The following is a 27175-nucleotide window of genomic DNA, read 5'->3' as shown; positions in this document are numbered from 1 at the left end:
AATACGTTCAACATTTTCATGAAAATATGCTATTTTATATTCAATAAATATGTACGTATATATGCATATATTATACACATTGTATTCAATATACAATTGGCACTTCATAATGGAAATACAGCTGGGGTCTAACTACTCAATGTTTTCATGATATCTGATGAATATAACACTCATGTCTCTTCTTTTCATACAGGTACAGTAGAACCTTGGTTAACGAGAACAATCCGTTCTGGGAATGTGCTTGTTAACCAAGTTATTCGTCTAGCAAAGCAAGATTTCCCATAGGAAATCATTGCAATGCAGACAATTTATTCCAGAACTTGTGCAATGTTCCATCCTGGTCCCCTATTGTGCCATTCCACACATGCACAAACACACACAAACACACACAAACACGCACAAACACGCACGCACACACACATATTATGCTCACCTTATCTTTCGTTCCATCGCCGGTCTCCTAGTTCTTGCAGTTCGCCAGTACAGGATGTGTATTGGGTAGCCATTGCAACAGATGCTGAAACTTCCGCTGCCAGCGCGCTGAAGTCAAAAGCATGAGCCACTTGCCTCTGATTGGTCAACGTGCTGCCTTAGAGTAGCGACTGACAGCTGAAGTTCCTCCCTTGTCGCGATGGTTACCGGATATACAGCCTGTAGTGGCGAACTACAAGAACCGGGAGGCCGGCGATGGAACGGAAGGTAAGGTGAGAATAATGTGTGTGTGTGCATGCGTGTTTGTGTGTGTTTGTGCATGTTTGTGTGTGTGCGTGTTTGTGCGGACTGCAAGAGCGAGTCAGAGCATGGCAGATGTACGGAACTGGAAGTGTCTGCGGTGAGTATTTGATCGTACAGAAAAGCTTGTTCGTAAACTGAGTTACAAAAATACTCGCTAACTGGGTTACTCGTTAACCAAGGTTCCACTGTATATGTTACTTTTATCTTCTGTTAACCTTGGTAAAGTCTGAATCTAGACTTCCATCTTTGCAAACCTTAATTAATGATATATGTTCATTTTATTGTGTATGTTTCAAAATTCTGTAAAGTTATTTTACTTGCTCCATGTTGGAATGCAAGTTTATTTGTTTGCCTTTGTATATTATTGCATCTTCCAGTCTTAATTTAGTTGATGACTTGTTTAATGAATTAAATTACACCTAGATAAAAAAACAAATTTTTTATGAATTTAGAATTAGGGGAAAGGAAGGGGTTTGAGTGTTGGGGAGGGGCAATTTTAGTCAAAGTGCAAGTCAGTTAAATATGACAGTTGGAAGGGCTTTATACAATTATACAAGTAATCTGAGATACTCAAACAAACTTGTTTGTAGTACACTTGTGCTGCAATAATTATTTACCATATCTATGTGCTTTATTTTTGTTCTAGCTGCTGCATTATTTCAAACTTTCTGGCTTTTACATGCTCTGTGAATTCCATCCATATCAGTCCCTCTCCAATTCACAAATCTCATTCTGTTCTGACATTTTTAAATTATGCAAACCCATCCAGTTCCACTATATGAAAGGGGAGACCCTCTTATAAATCACTGAATCATCTGCTCACTCTCTCAATTTTTCTCCTAGTTGAAGGAGATATTCCACCTTATCCTAACTCTCCTAACACTAATAAATGTAAATAATTTGCTACTGCACAGAGAAACCATGCTAATATCATTAACAGTCATGGCATGTCTTTTCCTATCTACTTTAACTCCACACTCTGGAATGTCCGATCAGTGTGCAACAAACTCCCCTACCTCCATGACATTTTCCATCCATGCCTGTCCACAGTCTCTAATGTTATGTCCATACTCTATCTAAAACTTTATCTATCAAAAAATAAACTGCTTTTTTGTCCTGCCTATAGAAATTTACTTAAACCCAATATTGTCATATTCGTGTGTGAATCTACCATAACTCCAAAGTAGCGCTCTTACTGTATTGGTGTTATATTTGAATCACATCTTTCCTTCACTCCCTAAAGCCAGTGACTCACTCATATATCAAGCAACTCAAAAACATCTCTAGAATTTGATTTCCTCTTACCTTTGACTCTGCAGAAACTTTTCCCGTTGCTCTAATTCTTTCATGTCTGGACTATTGTTTCTCTCTACTCTCTCCCTCTTACTAAACTCTCTCCTACCCAATCTACCCTGAATGAATCAGTTAAATTCATATTTCTGTCCAGATGCTACACAGTTGCTTCCTTTCTGTGCCTGTCATTACACTAGTTGCCCTTCCACTACAGAATAAAATATAAACATATCACTTTCCCCTAAAAAAACTCTCCACAGCTCTGTACTACCTTATATTTCTTCCCTCATCTCTGTCTACCACCCATGCCCTCAGTTCTGCTAATGATATAAAACTAACATACTTCATAATCCCACTTTCCTCTCCTGGACTTTCTTGCGCTGTGCCAGTTTTCTGGAATGCATTACTCTGAACAATATGATTAATTTCCAGTATGTACAGTTTAAAGAGTGAACTAAAAATAAATTTGTTTAAACTGGCCTATTATGTCACCTTGCTAATCTAACTATTCCCTGTTTTTTCTTAACTTTTTTTAACTTTTCTTTGGAATTTAGTTCCACACCCTCTATGCATTTAGTAGTATATTGTATTTAAGCGCATACATCTTAGTTGAATTAGTTGAATGCCCATATTTACTATATTGATAGCTGAATTATACATCACAAGCATTTTTTTACCCTTTGTGTCACACCTATTTATTTATAGATTGTAAGCCTATGAGAAGACCCTTCACTCCTCTTGGTTTGTGTTGAATTATGCATTACTAATGTATTATCTTGTTTGCACATGTTCAATCTGAATTGTAAAAGGTTTTGGGATCATGTTTGCACTATAGAAATGAAATGTATTATTTAATTATTTCCCAATATAAAACCACTCAGAAAAATACTACCTAAAGTATATAAGTATGGTATCACTATAATTGCACTGTCTTGGACAGCCTTCTTGTCAGTTCATTTTTACCGCAAATTGAATAATGTTACAATATAATTGTTTTCTCACCATTTCAAACAGTTTTTTCCTATTTTTAGTACAGTATATCACAAAGTAAATAGTTTATCCTTCTATTGTAAAGTTTTCAAAAAATAAATGAAAACAAAATTAAAATACAAAAACAAAAAATTATCCAGAGCACAGAAAGGGTTCAAAAAGGATGCAATTATTTCAAAGCAAACAACAACTTTTCTCCACAGATCGAGCACAGAAGCTCCAATGGTTCCTTTTTCTATACAACCTGTGGCCTGTGTCATTGATCAGTGTCTACAGTTATCACATACAATAATTTGGAATTTACTGTTACTTATGATAATAGTTTTAAAACAGCATAATTTGTAGTTGTGTGATACATGACTGAAGATACAGAGGTAACAGAAATCATACACCCATTTTTTTTGGACCATAAGACACTTTTGTAATAAGAAACATTCTGCAAAAAATATGTACGTATTATAATACAGAAGTAGCTTCTTGTATTGGAGGAGGATGTTGACAACATGTCCTTCCCTATCATAGAGAACTGGTCTCTGTCCTCTGCACTGTACTGATTAATGTGATTGGTGCAAAGCATAACCAACGCTTTCTGGCCAGAACAGTCTCTGCAAAACCTGCAAGGCCATTTGACATGAGTAATTCAATAGCCTTTCATGTCATGTGACTGACCACATGATCTAAAAGGTCCTTCAGTTAATCAAGTACAAAAGTCTTTCACCTGCTCAGATCCCTGCAGTTTCCATTCAGGTCCTGATCAGGAATTGCAAGATGTGCTAATATATAGTATGTGTGTATGTAAGTGTAAACATGCATGTAGCAGAGCTATGTATGTGTAAGTGTAAATGTGCATGTAGCAGAGCTGTGTGTGTAAGTGTAAATGTGAATGTAGCAGAGCTGTGTGTAAGTGTAAACATGCATGTAGTAGAGCTGTATGTGCGTAAATGTGCATGTAGACAAGCTGTGTGTGTGTATAATACACCCTGATAAGAGATACTATCAATAGATTTATTACTTTCCTATTCTACCCTAGTATATTAAAATTTGTGCTAATAACCTCTCTACTTTACACTACCAGGGAGGTTTAATTTAAGAGAAACAATGTTTTTCCTATTTTCTGCTGTCTTTACCTACAGTGTATCTAATGGTAAAGAGTGACATATAGTCTATAAATATGGTAAACATTCTCTTCTGTGCAACATGCTAGATGAATAAGATAAAGTAGATTAATCTTAGCTTTAGTTGTATCCAGTAATCAAATAAAGGGTTCTTTAAACTAATATCCTAATATCTGTATGTAGCATCAAGTTCTAAATTCATGCATCATATTATTGGAGCATCACAGTGATATGCAACTCCTTTATATCTGTAGCTTGAAGCTTGGCATCTCTTCAAACATTAGATTAATATTTGATTTGATAGTGGACAAACATTCCTTATTGGGTCAATATTTCACGAAAGTGATAGAAATCCTATTGTTCTATTAATTTCTGAGTTTCTGTCTATAGAACTATCTTATTACAATAATTCACTGGCTGTGACACTGTGAGTAGTCTTGTATCTTCTGGAGACAGCGGGAACAATTCATTTAATTTCCATCTGTTTCAGCTTGATGAGTTGACTATAGCCCTTATCTCTAGGAACATAGCCAAATAGTCTGTCCAGTTAATTGGCAATATTTAAGTTAGCAAAACATTTGAAATGAATGAATTTAAGTACTTTGAAATAAAATTTTGTTCCACAGAAGTTGTTTTAAAGCTTTTCTTTCTAAAATAAAATCTTTAAATGGGAAGTCTTAATAATATGCATTTTAATATTACTTTTCCTAACATATTATGTTAGCTTGTTTTAAAATTCCATGTGTATGCATGATAATAAATTAGAGACCTCCAATATGGCTTAACTTCCATACATTTTTTTTTTTAAACAAAATGTTCAAAATATCTCAATTAATCAGTATTGAATATAAGGATCATCTAAAGAAATACTCACATCTACACAATTTGGCATGCCATCCATGATGTTTTACTGGGTATCTGAGGAATGCTTTGCCATGCTGAATGTACTTCAGTACATAAATCACCAGATCCATTGCTTTCGGCTACTTTTGCAATTTCCAACCAATGATGTCCCAGATGTGCTTGATGATAACCAAATCTAGAGACCCTTGAGGCCATTGTAGGATGTTTAAAGCAATGCAGGCTGCAGTAGCAAAAGAAGCATGCAATCTGATGTTCTCGTGTTGAGAAAAAGCTCCTGGGAAACTTTAGAGAAATAACCTAGCTATTAGTGTACCTGGAATGAAGAATATAGGGGTTTGGCAAAATTATGCTACCCTAAACCATAATCCAAGGAGTAAGACTGCAGGGACAATTCTTCTTTAATTGTCCATGTTGTCTCCTGACTTAATTTCAACCAGGAAAATGTTAGATTGCAGAATATGAAAGACCTCCATTTCACCCTCCAATGACATTTTGCTCTACACCATTATAGTCAATAAGAACTGTGACGTGCAGTTAATAGAACATTTGCAGCTGGAGGATTGGCTTATAGAGCACTGTTGTGTAAAATCCTTCTGATGATTTACGTAGACACTGAAGCAATAGACTAGATATGTGATGTCCAATTTCACTTGCACTCTTGGAACCAGTAATACTGCCATTTCTCCAAAGTGTGACAGGAGATGTGCACTGAAACCCTTCACCGATGCTCTGTTCCAAATTCCAATACCACTGGTTCTACCCTTTTCGCCATTGCAGTGTCTGCCAAAGATAAATATTTTCAAGCAAGGTTGTCAGCAGAGATTCAAGAAGTTTGCAAAGAACTGGAGATTTCCTTGGAAAAATATCCTGACCTGGAAGCTTCCCGTTTGGCATTCTTGCTCCATGCATTTCCCAACCCTACTCGGTGGAATACGATGCTCACCCCAAAAAACTCAGAGGTCCAAATGTAAGGTGGCAAAGATGCTCCTACCTAACTCGGCAAGAAAATCGCACTGAATCGGAAAAAATTGACACTGATACCCCAATCCAGACCCTTGCTTGCACTGGAGACTTTGAACTATCACTTCCCCCTTGCAGAACAAGCTTTGATGAACTAATCGCTGACCTTCCTGTGCCATGAAGTCAAAACACTATAGAAGTTTCTATATCCAAGACACCTACCTATTCCCAGTCTGTGACGTGAAGCTATGTTTCATAATAACTTTGTCTTTATTATGTTTCAGGTTATGTTAAACCAAGCTTTTCCTTCTATGTAACTATTTTCTCCCCTCATCTCCCTCCTTCCTACCCTAAATTTACCCACCTGGTCGACTAATCGACAGCTATCCAAACTGGCCACATTCATCATAACTGCAGGTAAACTGCTGATTCCCACTCTATAGCACACATCCAATACACCCTCCAAGAGGCAACTGTTACTCCAAATAGATCAATTGTACTACACAGAAGAACTAGCGGCACTCACCCAACATAACCTAGGTCCCTTCTGAAGAATCTGGATACCATGGGAAGCATTTAGAATGTCCCCCATATAGTTTTCCCTCATCTGAAACACAGAGGACCAAAAGAGAAGACAAATGTCTAATTAAGGTGAACACTTTTTGGAAATACTACCCCACTCATATACCCACAAAATAACTCCTACCAGAATAACAAAACAGGCCCCTAGCAAACCATCACCCCCTCCTTTTTTTCCTTCCCCTGTTGACTACCCTACCCCATATTCTAGACATACTACTGTTCTACTGTACTTAAGTACTGTCTGTGCCTAATATCAAACACCTCATTAGTCATCTCCCATTATTGTTATGATTCCTATAATTTTTGTCAGACAGTTACATTTAATGATACTATCGTTTATGAAGCTCGGACTATGTGTTTGAGCGACCTTTTGTGAAATACACATGTTTATGGTACTGTATTCTGATTAAAAAACAAAACGTTGAAAAAAAAGAAAGAGAAGTGTGGAAGTAATTAAAAGTTTCTTAAAGTTTCCTAGCTCTTGAACCAAACCTTGGTGGTGGTAGTTTTGGATGCTTAATCAATTTTGGCAGATACAGTGGGGAACAAAAGTATATAGTCAGCCACCAATTGTGCAAGTTCTCCCACTTAAAAAGATGAGAGAGGCCTATAATTGACATCATAGGTAGACCACAACAATGAAAGACAAAATGAGAAAAAAAAATCCAGAAAATCACATTGACATTGTCTAATTTGGCAAGATTTTTTTGGCAAATTATGGTGGAAAATAAGTATTTAGTCACCTACAAACATGCAAGATTTCTGGAAACCGAATTGCAGCCCCTCACCAGGTTAGGAAGACTGAATCTGCAATAGGCAAGCAGCTTGGTGTGATGAAATCAACTGTGGAAGCAATAATAAGAAAATGGAAGATATACAAGACCACTGATAATCTTCCTCGATCTGGGGCTCCACACACGATCTCAACCAATGAGGTCAAAATGATCACAAGAACGGTGAGCAAAAATCCCAGTACCACATGGGGGGTCTTAGTGAAAGAACTGCATAGAGCTGGGACCACCGTAATAAAGGTTACCATCAGTAACACACTACGCCGCCAGGGTCTCAAATCCTGCAGTGTGAGATGTGTTCCCCTGCTTAAGCCAATATATGTCCGGGCCCATCTGAAGTTTGCTAGAGAGCATTTGGATTATCCAGAAGAGTACTGGGAGAATGCCATATGGTCTGATGAAACCAAAGTAGAACTGTTTGGTAGAAACACAACTCATCATGTTTTGGAGACACAAAATGCTTTGTGGCATCCAAAGACCACCATATCTACTGTGAAGCTTGGGGGCTGATTCTCTGCAAAGGGACCCAGACGACTGATCTCTGTACATGAAAGAATGAATGGGGCCATGTATTGCGAGATGTTGAGTTCAAACCTCCTTTCATCAGCAAGGGCATTGAAGATGAAACATGGCTGGGTCTTTCAGCATGATAATAATCCCAAGCACACTGCCAGTGCAATGAAGGAGTGGCTTCGTAAGAATCATATGAAAGTCCTAGAGTGGCCTAGCCAGTCTCCACATCTCAACCCCATAGAAAACCTTTGGAGGGAGTTGAAAGTTCGTGTTACCCAGCGACAAGCCCAAAACATCACAGCTCTAGAAGACATCTGCATGGAGGAATGGGCCAACATATCACCAACAATGTATGCCAACCTTGTGAAAACTTACAGAAAATGTTTTGCCAACACAGGATATACAACAAAATATTGAGATGAACTTTTGTTATTGACCAAATACTTATTTTCCACCATAATTTTAAAAAAAATCAGACAAGGTAGTTTTCTGGATTTGTTTTCTCATTTTGTCTCTCATAGTTGTGGTCTACCTATGATGTCAATTACAGGCCTCTCATCTTTTTAAGTGGGAGAACTTGCACAACTGGTGGCTGACTAAATACTTTTTTTTACCACTGTATACATTTGGGGAGGGGGGTGTAAACATTTCAGGCAGACTAAGTGGTCTTTCAGTGGTAATTCCCAGTTAAATACATGTCATTGATTGTTCTCATATGCTTTGGCATATATTTGATGAAAAACTAATTTGGCTGAATATATGATAGATATGTCAGTAGCTTTCACCATTTTTAGTTCTAAGTTACAAGTGAAATTAGCTCATAGTATTGTCTTATAGTAGCCTGCTATCACACTGCTATCCTGTGACATCATCCACATAATCACTCACCCTTTCTTCACCTGTATTAATGTATTTCTTGTCACTTTACAAAGTTAATTATTTTCATATATTGTATTCCATGAGCACTTTTTATCAAAGGATAGATAATGTTTGTGTTTAGCAATGATTACGTTCGATGTTTAATACTTTCTAGACATGTTATGTGATTTTACTTCATTTATTTATTATTTATTTTGCATTGCTTATATAGCACCATCATATTCCACAGCGTTTCACCAAGAGTATCATCACTGTCCCCATTGGGGCTCACAATTTATATTCTCTATCAGTATGTCTTTGACGTCTGGGAGCAAACTGAAGCACCAGGAGGAAGCCAAGAAAACACCAAAGAATATACAACTCCTTGAAGATAATAGTGGTATTTAAACCCAGGACCCTAGCATTGCAAAACAACAGTGCTAATCACTGATACACCATGCTGCACATTTGTACAGTACATTCCTTACGTGCCATCTCTGAAAGCACAATTTTTATTAAATATACAAATTAGCATAATTTTTGAGTAATATGGAAGAAATCTACAAAATAAAATATCAATGATCACATAGTGAAAATAGTTTGAAAGCTTATTTAGAAGTAAAGTTAATGAGTTTAGGAAAGACCAAAAGATACATGGCAGGTAGAGCTGAATTAATTGAATTGTGCAACTCCGTCCAGTCCAGGTCAGTGTTTTCTGGTTATAGTTTGGAGCCTGGCATGGTGCCTATTGTACAAAGTACAGCACACTGGTAAAGTCTAAATATAAGCCAAGGCTGGCATCCCGAGAAATTCATACAGCATCTGTCCTCGGCTAGAGACTACTGACCTAGACTATGGATTGCAGTTACAAGCACTCCTCCCATCTCTAGTGACAATCTGAAGATGATAACTTTCTTTGAGTGTAGCTGTCACTTAAGAAGAACTTTCAGCAGAATGTCAGGGATTGCCTCCACTTTCAACCCCTCTCATATTCTATTGAATATAAATATAGCTGCACATATAATCTCCTTTCTTTTAGAAGCAAAAAGAAGGAAAACTGGGCATCTATCAGTGAATAAGCTGTCGAGTAATCGCCACTCTAATCTTGTGAACGCATTATATGGCAGTAAACCAACAGAGCAAAACCGCGGTGCTCATTTCAAAGGATCAGTCCTTTAAAAATCCAAGAAAAAAGAAGCAAGCGGTGGACTCGTAGAAGCGTCACTGTTAGACGCCAAATGGCCATCGTCCAACGGGCTGTGTGTACCCCTTCCCTCACTGCCTTCCTCCTTACCTGATGGTTGAATAAACGGCTTCCTTTTTTGAGCAATCCGGTGAGTGTCTTTCACTTCTTTTTTCTATAATCTCCTTTCTCAGTAAGTATGAAAATCTTTCTTGGCTGAATATAGATTGTACAGCTTTTACCAATGAATTGTGAAAGAAGCAGATTTATTTGATAAGATATATTACATTGCTGCTTATACACATATGTAATATTGATATAACAAAATTAAAAATACAGCTCTTCTTTAAATGAATCCACCAGTAAATTACTGTTGATGGCCTATCATTTGGACAGGAAATGAGTGTTTTATCATGGGTTTTTTTTATGCATCCTGTCTATATCATAATGTCCAAAGGGAACAACAGCCCACTCTCTTTGCTGATTGGTGGGAGTTAGGGGCTTATATCCAAAGTGATCAAACATTATTACTAAGGATAATATCTCCATTACATTAAAATTTACCATATTTTGTAGAGCACACTTCTGCACTTTATTACATTACCGATAAAGAAACAGCACAAGAACTACACAAAAATACCATTAATATTGAAGACTTTGATACAATTACATTTAATAACTAAATACAAAAAAAAATTCTACAGTAGTGGGGTTAAAGGAAGGGTTTCACATTTTAGTACATGCCAGATATTCTTTTTCAGAAAATGGACAGCAGTAGTGATAAACATTAATCAATACTATTAGAAGGTAAGGTAAAAGATAAAAATGAAAATAGAGGTTATGAACAAGGTGACTTCTTCAAAAATTCACATTGCTATTACAACTATAAATAAGCAACAAAATAAAAAATATATAAAATTAAAAATTAATTAAAATTCAACAAAATATATGCACCTGAAGCGGAATACCCCAAATCTCTCTGTTATAAAATGCAAATAACAAATAGAGCATAATAAAAATATAATATCCCTAGCCTTTTTCTTTTTTATCTTATAACTTATTTTAATACTTTCCTCAATGCTATTAGCAACGGTCGACATCATTTTTGCATACACTTAAGTTATAGTTTTTAATAAGCTTATATTACTCTTCAACTTTATTAAAGAGGTCTTTAGAGTGATAAATATTTTAATGCAAAAATTGCAATGATTGATACATTTTCAATTTGCATAATTTCATTAATTATGTGACAGCACAATTGCATCTAAATGAAACATAACCATTTAAGTTTATTTGCAGAAAGACAAGGGGACATTTAAGTTGCCAGAAGAAACAGAGAGTAATCTCTATTTAAATGTTGTCTTACCGACAGATTGGAATTCTGAACCTAACAAGTGTCAAACCATCTTCCTGTGCCGACTGATTTAAACTGCCTTGCATAAATAATTTGAAGATGAAACCTATTATTTGAAACAGGTTTGTTAAGCACTTATATCTTCTGCATTATACTTTAAATAGTTTATTATCGCTTAATTGTAGATAAGAAAAAATAAAAATGCCTAATTTGTAAGAAAATTACTTTTTCACACATTATGTTTTGATCAGTGGAGTTTAGGAAAGTAGGCGTAAAGACAAATGATTGGCAAATAAATACCTTGTTATGGTATGAGTCAAAAGAAATAAGTAAAGCTCAGCATTGTATGTAAGATAATTAAAGAGTCTCAACTCTACCACTATTGACTCAAGACCTACCACCATTTTTTTTTAATGTGGTCTTCATTAAACATGAGAAATAATATCTAACTATAATAAAATAAACATCAACAATCGCATTCGTAACATTGACCACAATACTACTGAATTTTGCTTAAAGAGTAACTGTTACTTTAAATTTCTTTTATAAATCAATAATCCACTTGAAAGTAGGAATTTTGTAATATATTTTAAGAGATAAATCTGCTTTTTTACCCTCCTGCGTTGAAAAAGCAAAGGGTTAGTCTGAGCTGCTAGAAGAAGATCACTGAAGATCAATGAGGATTAAGACATCTGATTTTATTGTTCAACACTTTCAGAGCTGTATGACTCCTTCTTCAGGATCAAAAAAATCAATAAGGGTACATGGTTGAAGAGTTACCAGAGAATCTGGCACCCATTTCCCATCTCATGTCTGAAGCTGCTACATACAGCATGGTGAACTTCCCATTTTTTCTTTTTGGATTATTTGAAATATTTTGTGTAAATAACTATATAATTGAACCTCAAGATAATCATAATTAGCTATAACCTTTATAATATCAATACAAAATTTATCAATCGCCCCATCCCTCTCCACCAATCTTCTAATTGGAATGCATTTAATGGAGTATAGAGGGTGATGTAAGTTTCTTTCTTAAAGAACATCTAGGGTTAAAAAAACAATAGCCATGTTATTTCTCCCCAGACAGATGGCCAGGAGCGAATGTCATCTCCTCTACCTATATACTAGATTACTGTTTCACACCTTCTTTTTAACTGATTTGTAAAGCCTATGTGTGATGGTGGAATGGTGTATTCCTTGTGTGTACATTGTCCTGTTTGCAGGTTTAATCACCCCTGCCGGGCTTTTGCTTCTAAGTCTGGGGTATGGGGTCTGGGATTCACCGAAACTCTTTGTTTACCTGGGAAATTGGTCAGTCTGTTATAGAACTTGAAGAGAGAAGGACGAAGATTGATCCTCTGGGCTGAAACTGCGGCTTCTCAGAGAGACCTGAACATTTGTTTATCACTTTCTGGACTATATTTGTGTTTCTGGACTATTTTACCCTCTGTGGGGTTGATTATTGTATGGACCGTTTGAGTTGCTTGGAATAAATGTTCTTTGGAATGTTCATCCATCTCTCGCTCTGTTGATCGTGTGATATCAGAGAAGGACTCCGTCACGCTATGCCATATCAACTATTGTTTTATGGTAAAATAAGTCTTCAATAATAATAAAGATGCCAGGAAAAGCTAATGAAAAAAAATCTGAAAATTCTGTAATGCTAATTAAAAATAGTAAAAGAAAACAGCCCGTAATGCCTCTCTGCTGTTACTATTTCATTTCTATATTTGGCATTAGCGATGCTTTCATTTGTGCAAATAGGTTTACAAAAAAGTTACTTTAAAAAAACTTTGTAAACAGTTTAAGAAAAGATTGTGCTTTTCATTCTGCTTCTCATCAGTTGATGACAGCAATGTCCCTGGTTGAATTGCTTAAAATCTATTCTCAATTTAAGCTTTAGGAGACATTTGACAGTTCGGTAAGCACCGTTTTAAAATAGAGATAGACAAATCTAACTTTCAGGGGAGATTCACAATCAGCCATTTCTATGCATTAGAAAAATGTTTCAACTATGGACAATAAGTAAGTTGTATATAAAAATCAAAAGGTACATATTCATTACATTATCTCCTAGGATGTTGAAAAAAGGCATTAACGAGAGCATCATCACCATCATCAGCGAGGACATATAAAAAAAACTTCACAATAACCTCAATCCATCTTCACATTATTACTCACGTATTATTTCTTAAACATTCTTGAACTAAATAAATAAAATGTAAAAAAATATTGCAATCATATTAATGTAAGCAATAAACTTACCTTTATTTATCATTAAAATAACCTATTAAAAACACTTCCTATCAGGAGTCTTAACCCTTTCACCACCCGGCAAATTTCTATGTTTTGTTTTTGTTTTTTTCCGCCCTCTCCTTCAATATATGAATATTAGGGTTTGTTTTTTTTGTGGCACAAGTTGTAGTTTTGATTGTCACCATTCATTTTACAAGAAAACAGCTGTGCTGTTGCATAAGAAATTAGTCCAAGTGTACAACTTGGGGATTTATTTTCTACACTGTTTCAGAGAGAACCCTCTCCTTCTTCAGGAAAAAAATCACATATATGCTGTGGTCAGGTTACCTGCTGCGATCACAGGTGGAGGACTTTGGAATCTCCAGCTGTGACCACAAATAACCGGAATGACATCACCGCTCATCTTGTGGCTCAGTCTCTGCCTGAAGCTGACATCGGACAGTCATGTTCTATGGCCACGTGCTGTGCCTTTAGATGTAGCAGATGGTCAGGTGCCGGTGCCCATATGTCTATGGGGACCAGAATCTGATTAAAAATGGTGGTAGAAGGGATAGGGTGATAGGAACAAGCGCTTTATACTTACCAAATCTCCAGGATGACTGTAACTGCTCCCATGACCACTCAATCACTTCCGGGGCCACTCATTTATTTCATGCATATACACTGCTCTCCCCACCCACAAGTCATCCTGGTGTCTGTGATTGGTTGCAGTCATATGCGCCCCCAGCCTCTGTGACAGCATCTGAATGCAACCAATCACACCCTGTGCCTGCAGGTCTCTATCATGTTGTAAAAACAAATAAATAAAATATTTGGTGTAGGGTCCCCTCATATTATGATACCCAGCACAGATAAAGCATATGGCTATGAGCCGCAGCACCCAGCTGTGTGCTTATCTTGGCTGCGCATCAAAATAGGAGAAACCGCATGCGGCTTTTTTTAAATTATTTAAATAAATAATTTAAACAAATGGTATGGGGTTCTCTTCAATCTTGATACCCTGTCATGATAATGCCCAACAGCTGAGGGCTGGTATTCTGAGGCTGGGGAGATTAATGCTTATTGGGCCACCCCCAACCTGAAAATAGCCTGCAAATGTCCGAAATTGACACATCCATTAGTTGAAACATTCCCGGCACTTTATTCAGCTCTTCCTGATTGCTCTGATGCGGTGGAAATTGGAGTAATAAGGGGTTAATGTCATCTCACAGCTGCCACTAAGCCCTAGATTAAAAATGGGAGGACTAGGACTTTTAAATACCAGGTCCACCCATCATTAATTAAAATCTAAATACCAAACTGTTAGGCCATATTCACATATTCAGTATTTGGTCAGTATTTTACCCCAGTATTTGTATGACAAAACCAGGAGAAAAAGCATAGCAGAAACATTAGCACCACTTCAGAATTTTTCACCCACTTCCGGTTTTGCCTTACAGATCCTGAGGTAAAACACCCACCTAATACTGAATGTGTGAATGTGGCCTTATAACAATGCAAATATTTATATAAACCTTCTCACTTAGAAAATTCATTTATATCCTGCATGGTAGGAACAACTAAACAGATTAACATATAGTTGTTGTTAAAGTATTTCTTGCCAATAAACATAGCCGAATTTTTTTTTTATATCTTAATTATTTAGGAAATTACACTTCAGCTACAAGCAGGTGTCAGTTTTTTAGATAGCTGCCACCTGCCATGTGTATCGTTCATGTCTACGTCCTCTCCGTACATATCTACCCAACAACTACAAAACATATTTTTTACTTGCAAATGACCACTGGTCACTATTAGACGTATTGGGTCTAGAGATTAGACAACCACACATATATAGAAAAGGTTATATAACAAATCTTTATTTATATTCATTCTAATAGAGAACACACAGTTAATCAGACAGTGTTAATTAAAATTATGTGCAAAAAAGTGCATAAAAGCTAACCAGGGCAGTGTGGTCAATCTTACAATCTTAATCTATATTATATGGCTGGGCAGGTATGCAAGGTAGTCACATTACAATTGATATCACAGTATCACAAAATAACCTGATTACAATATAGATGTACAATTATACAAAGCTCTCATGTGTATACTTCATAGTACATCATATCCATTAATACAGTATGGGTAAGAATCAATTCACCCAAATAGATAATCCATATGGTTAAATACCATGCTGCAGAATTATACAATCATAAAGATAGCAGATTTAGCCATGTCCTTATATACTTTATGATACATCGTATCCATGATAGCAATATGGGTAAAAGTTAATTCCCCCAAACAAATAATCCATTCACATTAGGTATCATGCTACTAGCTTGCACAATCATAGAGATCAGGATAAAAGATTTAACCAAGTTCCTTGAAGCAGGTGATCTGACCCGTGCTGTACAATTGCAGTGATCCCACTGTCAATATTATAGTTACATATGGGAAAATATCTGGGCTGAGTGACTTCATTCAAATAGCCCATTAATCAGTGGGGTCAATGCAGTAAACGTCACAAGTCAGTAATCACCATGCATGTATTACCAGAGCATACTGACCCACTGTTGCCATAAGTGTCACGACCACACTGCCCTGCACCCCAACGCGTTTTGCTGCAGGCTTCGTCCATGGTAGGTACAACTAAACAGATTAACATATAGTTGTTGTTAAAGTATTTCTTACCAATAAACATAGCTGAAATTTTTTATCTTAATTATTTAGGAAATTACACTTCAGCTACAAGCAGGTGTCAGTTTTTTAGATAGCTGCCACCTTCCATGTGTATCGTTCATGTCTACGCCCTCTCCGTACATATCTATCCAACAACTACAAAACATAATTAGAAGGATAAAAAGTTGTTAATGTGATGGTTATGCCCAAGTGTTAAGCGAGTGATAGCACCCGCCCACATCGGTGGCGCGTCACGCGTCATCGCTGCTGTAGTGAACAATATCGCGGAGGGACGAGATGAGCGGCCGGAACCGCCCGCCCAACTTCTTCCTTCCTCATTGCCGACAGCCGCAGGTATGATGTTGTTCCTTGTTCCTGCAGTGTCACACACAGCGATGTGTGCTGCCGCAGGAACAACAAGCATCCTGCGTCCTGCAACAGGAACGATATTTGGGATTAGAACGACGTGTCAACGATCAACGATTAAGTGAGTATTTTTGATCGTCAACGGTCGTTCCTGCGTTTCACATGCAACGACGTCGCTAACGAGGCCGGATGTGTGTCAAGAATTCCGTGACCCCAATGACATCTCGTTAGCGATGTCGTTGCGTTTAAAGCCCCCTTTACACAATGGGGGCTGTGCAAATGGATTTAAGAAGTATATGATTATCTCAATGAAGCAAAAACTATAGGCAAAAAAAATAACTTCAACGCAATCCACAATACATAACATAAAATAAGATGAACAAACAAGAAAAATAAAAAGGCTAAAGTTCAAAGCGACAACTGCATGCACATTTTACAATGAACCTAGTGGCCATAATTAAAAATTGAATGTGAAAACTAAGTAGTGTGTAGAATTAAAAATGGCTCACATTTCAAACTTTATTCATCAGTCTTATGTGTATGACAAAATTGTTGTTGGGCTCTAAGTTTTGCAACATTCCACACCAGAATTATTACTGAAAAGCTTTGAAAAGTCACACAATTTTGTTGTAACTCAGAGTTGTGCCTAAATTTTGTGAATTTTGGTGTGTTCACTCCAGTCTACCCCAGCCTTGACAACATGGACAGAGCTAGTGCAGAGGGTGGGCTGCCACAGCTCATCTAATTGTCGATGAGCTGAGGTGTTCCAAATGCCAGAAATCTCACTCCAGTGCCAGACTGAAGTGAGAATTCTGGTGGAGTGGCACACAACACTCATCAGATGTGACAGATTCATGAATAAGGGTTTGAATGCAATCCCCATCAAGTCCAGAGGGAACAATGCCGGTGCTGATGAATTGGACTCTTTACATTTTCTTACTCACTGTACTTTCAGAAAAGATAATGTAGGTGTGGTTAGATCTAAATTTCAGGCAGCTTTTAATATGTCAAATCTACTAAAAGATAAATTTAATATATTTTAGCCCCAACCAATCGAGTAACAAGGTTAGCACTGTTGTGTTGGAGCGCTGCGGGCCTTGTTGTCCTTGGTTCAAAACCCACCAAGGACAACAGCTGAAAGGCGTTTGTATGTTCTCCCCATGTTTACATGAATTTCCTCTGGTTTCTCTGGTTTCCTCCCACACGCCAAAGACATACTGACAGGGAATTTAGATTGTGAGTCCCAGTGGGGACAGAGATGATCCAATCTCTAGTCAATTTTGGAATTAATAGCTCTATATAAGTGAATAAAAATAAATAAAAAATAACATTGGTCTTTGTGGTGTTAGATTTTTCCACGGAGAACACTAAGGGGTACTTTGCACGTTGTTACATCGCTACTTCGATATCGTTGGGGTCAAATCGAAAGTGACGCACATCCGGCGTGTAAAGCCTAGATGCGCTGATAAACGATCGCAAAAGCATCGTAAATCGGTGATCTGTGTAGCGTCGGACATTTTTATAATGTCGCACCAATAGGAGATACGATGTTGTTCCTCGTTCCTTCGGCAGCACACATCGCTGTGTGTGAAGCCGCAGGAGCGTGGAACATCTCCTTACCTGCCTCCACCGCCAATGCGGAAGGAAGGAGGTGGGCGGGATGTTTACATCCTGCTCATCTCCGCCCCTCCGCTTCTATTGGCCTCCTGCCGTGTGACGTCACTGTGACGCCGCACGACCCGCCCCCTTAGGAAGGAGGCGGGTCACCGGCCAGAGCGACATCGCAGGGCAGGTAAGTGCGTGTGAACCTGCCGTAGCGATAATGTTTGCTACGGCAGCTATCACAAGATATTGCATGTGCGACGAGGGCGGGTACTATTGTGCTAGGCATTGCTAGCATCGGCTAGCGATGTCGCACCGTGCAAAGTACCCCTTAGATTAAAAATGTGTGAACATGGCCTTACTGTGATCTAAGTACTGCCATGTACTATATTTCAGCTTTTTAGAGAAATGTTCCTACTCTATTACTGACCGGCAGGTACTATTCCATCGTTTAAAAACATTTATCTTAAATTTAGCCTGAAAATGTTTCCAGGATGACTAGTACTTTTCTATCCCTTTGAAGGAATACCGTGAATATAGGTGAATTTTCAAGCTTTTATAAAACTAAAACTAGTTCAGTGTGAATGTGCTTGGGATGATTTTAGCCTGTAATAAAATCATGACATTTACAGCACTTAAATATAGTGAATAAAATTATGGGGAAGAAAAGCATTGTTTGTAATAATGAAAATACTGAACATGTTCGTGATACTTTTTTTTTCTTACCTCAAAAGTGTTGCAGTTTACAGTTGTTCAATAGGTCTGTAGAAAGTATTGTGACTTTTTTCTTTCACATATAAATCTATTGTGCTTGTGTAAAAGTCATAAGGCTGGAATCACACATAGGTTTTTTTTTTATTTTTGAGAAAAACACTGGAGTAGAGCTAGTAACAGTAAGGTCACATACTGTATTAATTAACCACTCTTTTGTATCCACTCTGTTTTAGAGAAGAAAAAAAGAGGATTGTAGTCTGATTGTAGTCTTAAGGCCGCTTTACACGCTACGACATCGTTAAAGCTTTTCTAAGGGGATGGTTCGTTCGGTGTCACAGCGACATCACTAAGCGGGCGCCCAATCAAAGTGGAGGGGCGAAGATGAGCGGGACAAACATCCTGCCCACCTCCTTCCCTCCGCATTGCGGGTGGCCGCAGGTAAGGTGAGTTCCTCGTTCCTGTGGTGTCACACATAGCGATTGTGCTGCCGCAGGAACGACGAACAACATCGTACCTGTGGCAGCAACGATAATTGGGAATAGGGGGGCATGTCACCGATTAGCGATTTTGCACGTTTTTGTGACGATTCAAACTCGCTAATAGGTGTCAAACACAATGTCATCGCTAAAGCAGCCGGCTAAAGCGATATCGTTGGGGTCACGGAATTTGTGACGCACATCCGGCCGCTTTAGCGATGTTGTTATGTTTGACACCTATTAGCGAGTTTGAATCGTCACAAAAACGTGCAAAATCGCTAATCGGTGACATGCCCCCCTATTCCCAATTATCGTTGCTGCCACAGGTACGATGTTGTTCGTCGTTCCTGCGGCAGCACAATCGCTATGTGTGACACCGCAGGAACGAGGAAACTCACCTTACCTGCGGCCACCCGCAATGCGGAGGGAAGGAGGTGGGCAGGATGTTTGTCCTGCTCATCTTCGCCCCTCCACTTTGATTGGGCACCCGCTTAGTGATGTCGCTGTGACACCGAACGAACCATCCCCTTAGAAAAGAGGTGGTTCGCCGGTCACAGCTACGTCGCTAGGCAGGTAAGTATGTGTGACAGGTCCGTGCGATTTTGTGCGCCACGGGCAGCGATTTGCCCGTGACGCACAAACAATGGGGGCGGGTACGCACACTAGCGAGATCGCAGCGTGTAAAGCAGCCTTTAGGGTATGTTAACACATTGCTTTTCTGCTGCTTTTTTTTCTGCAGCAAAACCAGCTCTTTTGACAGTAAAAAAGCTGCTTCCAAAAAGCAGATTTTGCTGCTTTTTTCTGAGTTTTTGCTGTTTTTGGTTTGTCATTCCTCTTCAGTACATATTTAAATAAAGTCAGTTTCATTCACCACAAAAGCAGAAAATGCAGAAAAAGACACAGCAGTATTTTTGTACTTTCTCATGGCATTCAATGGTGAAAAAATCTGCAAAAACGCTGAAAGAACGGACATGCTGCTTCTTTAACAAAATGCAGCAGTTTCGCATTTCAGTAAGGAAAAGAAAGCATGCATGAGATTTCTGAAATCTCACAGCTTATGCTGGTACTGTAAAAAGAAGCTTTTAATTTGCATAAAACTTATGAAAAAAAACATGCAAACAAACTGTAGCAAAGACACAATGTGTGAACATTCCTTAGAATGGCCAAGCCTGCTTCTCTGAACCTTAACCCCTACCCGACAAAGTGAATTACCATTTTTGTGCGTTGTTTTTTTCCCTTCTTAACCTCATAACGACGGCCGTACAACTTAAAGCGGCGGCAAAACAGGGTACTTATTCTGTTCCGCCGCTTTAAAGCGGCGTCCCGAAAAAACCCTGTAGCGCCCCCCAGCGACCAAAAATCTCGGGGGTTTCAGCTAGATGGTGCCGACGCGCGCTGAAAACTCCCGCCGCCGCCGGCTCTGCATTCATTTCCCTCCGATCTGAAATGATCAAACATTTCAGATCGGAGGGAAATGTCCTCCCCTTGACCCCTCCTCCGGTACACTAGAGATCTCTGGTCCCTGGAGCCCCCTCCGGTTCTCCAGAAAAGCCGCCCCCCCTCCCCCCTTCCCACTCCGGAGCGTGGAAGATGGCGGCGCGCAGCGCACAGTAGCGCGCGGCCGCATTCATCCTGCTCTTTCTGCCGCATGTGACACGTCACATGCGGCAGAAAGTTGTCCCCAGGTCCTGCCGTCACCCCCCCAGCCCCCGGTTTTACGTTACCTGGCTGCTGGTGCTCCGTCCCCGCGATCACGCCGCCTCCTTCTTGAAAGCTGGCGGTGCATGCGCAGACAGCGGCTGTCAGCTGGATCCCTGCAAGCAGGGACGCTGACGTCGCTGCTGCACAGGCTGCTCCACTGTGGACCGGGGGAGAGTGAGTGCAGTAATCTGCAGCCACACTCCTCACATGGAGAGACTGCTGTTCTAGAAAATGGGGGGTACATTCTGTGAGCGTGCCCCTCATATTCTAGAATGAGGTTACTGCAGGTCACTCTGCCCTAGGTTGGACCGGGGCAGTGTGAGTGCAGTATTCTCAGATTACTGCACCCACACTGCTCATGGAGAGCTTGCTCTTCCAGAAAATGGGGGATGCGTTCCCTGAACGTGCCCCCCATATTCTAGAAGGTCCAGAGTCGCCGAGGGACCTCCAAAATGGATTACAGCGACCGAAATTTATTTATTTTCAATAAATTGGTAAAAGAGGAATGTTTCGGGGAGTTTTTTTTTCAAATAATTTTTTTTTTTGTCTTTATTTTTTTCTATTACTGACTGGGTTAGTGATGTCAGGTATCTGTTTAGATGCCGTGACATCACTAACCCCAGGGCTTGATGCCAGGTGACATTACAGCTGGTATCAACCCCGTATATTACCCCATTTGCCACCGCACCAGGGCGCGGGATGAGCTGGAGCGAAGCACCAGGATTGGCGCATCTAATGAATGCGCCACTTCTGGGGCGGCTGCGGCCTGCTATTTTTAGGCTGGGAAGAGTCCAATAACCATGGCTCTTCCCACCCTGAGAATACCAGACCCCAGCTGTCTGCTTCACCTTGGCTGGTGATCTAATTTGGGGGGGACCCCACGTTTTTTTATTTTTTTTTTTAAAAAACGCCTGGGGAGCCCTCCAAATTGATCACCAGCCAAGGTGAAGCTGTCAGCTGTGGTCTATAGGCTACAGCTGTCTGCTTTACCCTAGCTGGCTATCAAAAATAGGGGGGACCCCACGTCGTTTATTTTAATTATTAATTTTTTGGGGGGCTAAATACAAGGCTAGGCACCCTTTAGTGCCACATGAAAGGCACTAAAGGGCGCCAGCTTAGAATATGCAGGGGAATGGGACGTTATATTTGTTTGACATCTATCCATTCATCCATTGTAGCATTTTAGGCTATGTGCCCACAATCGGGGTTTGCAACGTTTTGGGCGCAGAGTGTTTTCCCTGCGTCCATAGCGCTGTGTTGTGCAGTAGAAGCACAGTGGAAGGATTTTTAGAAATCCCGTGCCCACTGTGCTTCTTTTCTCCGCAGCATACACTGACGTGCGGCGCAGCTTCCCGAGCCTCCGCATGTCAATTTATGTTGTGAAGATGAGTGTTCTCTGCAGGTAGCATAGAGCTCCACAGCGGCCTGAACCCAAATCCTGGGCATGGGCAGCTGCGTTCTCCCGTGGACAACACTCACATCTCTGCAGGAAGGCTGACACTGTATACTAGACGCCGTGTCGCTGGATCATGGCCACATAGCCTAAAAGTGAGACATTTGTTGCTACAGCAACATTTTTGTGAAGTACCTGTGGATTCAAAATGCTTACTATACTCCTGAATAAAATCCAGTTTCCAAAATGGGGTCACTTGTGGGGGGGTTTCTGCTGTATAGGGACTCAAGGGGCCCTGCAAATGTGACATGGTGCCCGCAATTTATTTCAACTTTTCCAGAATTCAAATGGTGCTCCTTTCATTCCAAGCCCTCCCATTTATCCAAACAGAGGTTTTTGGCCACATGTGGGGTATCCCTGTGCTCATAAGACATTGGATAATAACCTGTGGGGTCCACGGTTTGTTGTTGTCTCTTGAAAAAGTAAGAAATTTGATGCTGAAGCAACATTTTTGTGAAAAAAATGAAAATTTTCAATATGGCAACCTAAGCTTATCAAATTCTGTGAAGTACTCTTGGATTCAAACTGCTCAATATACACCTAGATAAAAGCCTTGAGGTGTATTGTTTCCAAAATGGGGTCATTTGTGGGGGACCTCCACTATTTAGGCACCTCAGGGGCTCTCCAAATGCAACATGGCGTCCGCTATTGATTCCAGCCAATTTTGCAGTCAAATGGCACTCCTTCCCTTCCGAGCCCTGCCATGCACCCAAACAGTTGATTTCCACCACATATAAGGTATCGCCAAACTCAGGAGAAATTGCACAATAAATTTTATGCTGAATTTTTTCCTTTTACACTTGTAAAAAAAAAGCTACCTGGTTGAAATAACAATTTTGTGGTAAAAATGTATTTTTTTATTTTCACAGCTCAACATTCTAAACTTCTGTGAAGTACCTGAGGGTTCAGGGTACTCGCCAAACATCTAGATAAATTCCTTCTGGGGTCTATTTTCCAAAATGGGGCCACATGTTGGGGAGCTTCACTGTATAGGCACCTCAGGGGCTCTCCAAATGCAACATGGCGTCCGCTATTGATTCCAGCCAATTTTGCAGTCAAATGGCACTCCTTCCCTTCCGAGCCCTGCCATGCGCCCAAACAGTTGACTTCCACCACATATAAGGTATCGCCAAACTCAGGAGAAATTGCATAATAAATGTTATGCTGAATTTTTTCCTTTTACTCTTGTAAAAAAAAAGCTACCTGGTTGAATTAACAATTTTGTGGTAAATTTTTTTTTTTTTTTTCATGGCTCAACGTTATAAATTTCTGTGAAGCACCTGGGGGTTCAGGGTACTCACCAAAGTTCTAGATAAATTCCTTGAGGGGCCTAGTTTCCAAAATGGGGTCACTTGTGCGGGGTTTCTGCTGTTTAGGTACCTTAGGGGACCTCCAAATGCGACATGGTGCCCGCAATCTTTTTCAGCCAAACTTCCTTTCCAAAATTCAAATATTGTTCCTTCCGTTCCAAGCCCTCCCATTTGTCCAAACAAAGGTTTCAGACCACATGTGAGGTATCACCGCGCTCATAAAAAAGTGGGTAACAAACCTTGAGGTCAAATGTTTGGTATTACCCTAAAAAAGTGAAAAAATGAATGCTAAAGCAACATTTTTGAGAGATTTATTAAAATTTTCAAAATGACAACGTAACGATAACAAAATCTGTGAAGTACCTATGGATCCAAAATGCTCACTATACCCCTAGATAGAAGCCTTGAGGGGTCTAGTTTCCAAAATGGCATCACTTGTGAGGGGTTTCTTCTGTTTAGGTACCTTAGCGGACCTGTAAATGCAGCATGGTGCCCGCAATCTATTTCAGCCAAATTTGCTTTCCAAAATTCAAATATTGCTCCTTCTGTTCCGAGCCCTCCAATTTGTCCAAACAGAGGTTTCTGACCACATGTGGGGTATTGACGCGTTCATAAGAAAGTGGGTAACAAGTTTTGGGGTCCATTTTGTTGTGTTATTTCTTCTAAAAGTGAATAAATTTGGGTTAGAGCAACATTTTTAGGTAAAATTTAATTTTTGCTTTTTTTCATTCCACATTGCTTTTGTTCATGTGAAGCACCTGAAGGGTTAATAAACTTCTTGAATGTGGTTTTGAGTACTTTGGGGGGTGCAGTTTTTAGAATTGTGTCACTTTTGGGTATTTTCTGTCACCTAGGCCCCTCAAAGTCACTTCAAATGTGATGTGGTCCCTAAAAAAATGGTTTTGTAAATTTTGATGTAAAAATGAGAAATTGCTGATAAACTTTGAACTCTTCTAACTTCCTAAAAAAAAAAATGTTGTTTCCAAAATTGTGCTGATGTAAAGTAGACATGTGGGAAATGTTATTTATTAACTACTTTGTGTCACAGAAATCTCTGGTTTAACGGTATAAAAATTCAAAAGTTGAAAATTGCTAAATTTTCAAAATTTTTGCCAAAATTCATTTTTTTTCATAAATGAACGCAAAAAATATTGTCCTAAATTTGGTACTAACATGAAGTCCAATATGTGACAAAAAAACAATCTCAGAATCACCGGGATCCGTTGAAGCGTTCCAGAGTTATAACCTCATGAAGTGACACTGGTCAGAATTGCAAAGTTTGGTCTGGTCATTAAGGTGAAAATTAGCTCTGTCACTAAGGGGTTAAAAGAGCTGTAACTTTTTTTAATTTTTCCATCCACATAGCCATATGAGATATTTTTTTGTTATTGGATGTGTCATAGTTTTGAGCGACATCATTTATTTTCAAACTCAATATACTGTAAAAAAGGAAGAAAAATTCCATGTGCAATAAACTTGCACAAAAAATACTTTTCTACAATTTTTTAGAGAGTTTTTGCTGTCATGCCAAAAAATGACCTGGTAACATGATTATCCTGATCAGTATAATTACTTTATTTTCTTAGAGAACCCTCAATTGTCAAATCAATTATAGTATGTGCTGCTATAGAATAGTAAGGAATGTTGGCTTCAGTGAAGAGAATGAATGTTACAAAATCATCTGGATAAGATGTCGGCATGGGCAGATACTTGGCAAATGAGATTTAATGTTGATAAATGTAAAGTAATGCACCTAGGACGGAGTAATCCTATAACTACGTATACATTAAATGGAAGTAAACTCGGGACTACAGAACAGGAGAAGGACTTGAGAATTCTGGTTACAAGTAAGCTGAGCAGCAGCACTCAATGTCAAGCAGCAGCTGCTAAAGCAAACAAGATTTTAGGATGTATAAAAATGTATTAGGACGTAGGTGAAAATCGGGTATATACCGCGCTAATACTAGTAATAATAATAGTATATTAATATGATTCCTTTATTGTTCGTACAGGTGTAGGCCTGTACGAACAATTAAGGAATCATATTAATATACTATTGAGTATCAGCGTGGTATATACCCGATTTCCACCTACATCCTATTACATACTCTACACTTCGAGGCTGTAGCTGATACCACTACTCAATGTGTTACATAAGGGTTTTTACTTTCACAACCTGAAAAGGTGAGTGTACCCAGATCCCTTTTGTGTCCGATATCCCTACCGGGTAAGATCCTATTGCGCTCTCTCTTCCACAGCATTTTCTAACAGGATGTATAAAAAGAGAGATTAGATCCCGTGATCCCAACGTATTGTTACCCCTCTATAAATCACTTGTAAGGCCACATCTGGAATATGGGATCCAGTTTTGGGCTCCACATTTTAAAAAGGACATTCAGAAGTTAGAGTCAGTTCAAAGGCAGGCAACTAGACTACTACAAGGGAGGGAAGGCCTCCCATATGTTGACAGGTTGAAAAAGTTAGATATGTTTAGCTTAGAAAAAAGACGTCTCAGAGGAGATCTCATTTATATGTATAAATACATGTGTGGTCAATATAAAGGACTGGCACATAACTTATTTCTTCCAAAAACGATACTAAGGACCAGGGGGCACTCACTGTTGGGGGAAGAAAAGCGATTCCGACAGCTAAATAGGAAAGGGTTCTTTACAGTTAGAGCAGTCAGACTGTGGAATGCCCTACCACAAGAGGTAGTAATGGCAGATACTATAACAGCTTTTAAAAAAGGGCTGGATGATTTCCTCAGTGAACATAACATTGTTGGTTATATATTATTTATAGACAAAATATATAATTGGTGGAGGAAGGAAGAACTAGATGGACCTAGCCCTTTCTTTCAACCTATGTAACTATAAATGGAACTAAGGGACTAAGTAATGTAAACTCACTGACATGTTGTAGGTGCTGTGCATGTCACCAACTAGTGCCAGGTGTCTCCCTTAAGGGCTAGTTCAGATGGGCGTATTATATGGATATTTACTGTCCAAGTTTAAACCCATAAAGAGGAGTAGCAGCACTTTGCCCATTGTTAGTGAATAGGACTTTCAGTTGAAAAGGTTATCACATAGACTGTGGAATCTGCTGAGTTTTGGGATTCATCACAGACCAAGGGTCCATGTAGAAAAAAAAATCACAGTATGCACTAGTCTTCTGTACAATGGATGAGCTCTTCCATTCAAGTCTATGGGTGCTAAAAGAAAAATCAGATCCCATGTGAATCATATTTTTACAGATACATTGCTTTTATTAATCTAGGAAACTGTATTTGGTCATATATATTTTAAATTGATGATGTATAAATATGGATGTCAAATGAGTGTCACATGGACATAAAAATCATATAAAAATGGATGCAGATGGAATTTTGAAAA

At 39.0% G+C, this 27175-nt stretch overlaps 1 protein-coding gene across 2 annotated transcripts in view; it reads right to left on the bottom strand.

Moving 5' to 3' along the window:
* CSMD1 (CUB and Sushi multiple domains 1) overlaps positions 1–27175 on the bottom strand; it is a 2926925-nt gene that overhangs the window by 2819379 nt on the left and 80371 nt on the right. The gene's annotated exons all lie outside the window — the stretch shown is intronic.

This window comes from Anomaloglossus baeobatrachus, chromosome 3 (assembly GCF_048569485.1).
Source record: "Anomaloglossus baeobatrachus isolate aAnoBae1 chromosome 3, aAnoBae1.hap1, whole genome shotgun sequence".
NCBI lineage: Eukaryota > Metazoa > Chordata > Amphibia > Anura > Aromobatidae > Anomaloglossus > Anomaloglossus baeobatrachus.
This window is presented reverse-complemented; position numbering and strand designations above follow the sequence as displayed.